Consider the following 915-nt stretch of genomic DNA (forward strand, 5'->3'; position numbering starts at 1 on the left):
AAAGCTCAGAGGTGGGGTGCGGGGGTCCCCGAGCGCGAGCCTCGCTGCGGCCACGGTGCAGAGCGGTGAGCGGCAGCACATCCACAGTCAGCTGTGGAGACGCACCAGCTTTCTTCTCTGCCGTCTGCCTCTCTGCCGCTCTCACACTGCGTCAGGATCGACTTGCCCTGCTCCCTCCCTCCCTCCCTCCCTCTCTCTCCCTCCCTCTCTCTCTCTCTCTCTCTCTCACCGGGACTTCGGTTCCTCTGTCAGAAATGAAACCAGCCAGATGTTCCTGCTGAAGAATCCTCGAGATACCTTTGTATTTTGCTGGATAACAGCTTCTTTCTTCCAGTGCATGATGAGTGAGACCATCTGGTGCAGAGAAGCAGGCGAGATCTTTCCAGTCTGGAGGCCATGTGAGGGCAATAGTGATGCTTCACTTTCTTCTTCTGCCCTTTACTAACTCACCTTCTTTCTCCGCAAACACTGTTCTCACATTCCTATAGTGACAGACTTTTATCGCTCTGCAACCTCCCTTTCTTTTCCTTTTACAGACCCCAGATTATTTTCATAACATTTAAAGCACTATATATTCAGACTTTCTTAGACATATTATTTTATAACTTCTCAAAATGGCTTCCTAATTTAGTTTTTTCAAGCACTTTTTACATCACTCAATCTCAAGTGTTTCTTTATTAATTTGCTTTTTCTGTAATGTGCCAGAAACTATTTTAGTTTGTCATTGCTTTTTTTCTGACTAAAACCTTTGATCTAATATAATACCAATGTAATATCTTTTTCTTTTTCCAGAATTGAAGCTATTTATTTATTATAGACATGTTTTGTCTATTTTAGTTTATTTTACCTCTTTCCAAAAAATTTTATTTTTATTTTTATTTTTATTTTTATTTTTATTTCAAATGAATTTATTTG

General features: G+C 41.0%; 1 protein-coding gene across 3 annotated transcripts in view; it reads right to left on the reverse strand.

The window, feature by feature from the left end:
• The window catches only part of LOC128754896 (protein ELFN1-like), a 92,582-nt gene extending 92,451 nt beyond the window's left edge, over window positions 1–131 (reverse strand). For all 3 annotated transcript variants that reach the window (XM_053857861.1, XM_053857862.1, XM_053857860.1), the window contains exon 1: window positions 1–131. This exon is cut by the window's left edge and continues 49 nt beyond it. The gene's annotated coding sequence lies outside the window, so the exon portion shown is untranslated.
• Window positions 132–915: the final 784 nt, after the last annotated feature.

Source organism: Synchiropus splendidus, chromosome 2 (genome assembly GCF_027744825.2).
Source record: "Synchiropus splendidus isolate RoL2022-P1 chromosome 2, RoL_Sspl_1.0, whole genome shotgun sequence".
In the NCBI taxonomy this organism is placed as follows: Eukaryota; Metazoa; Chordata; class Actinopteri; order Syngnathiformes; family Callionymidae; genus Synchiropus; species Synchiropus splendidus.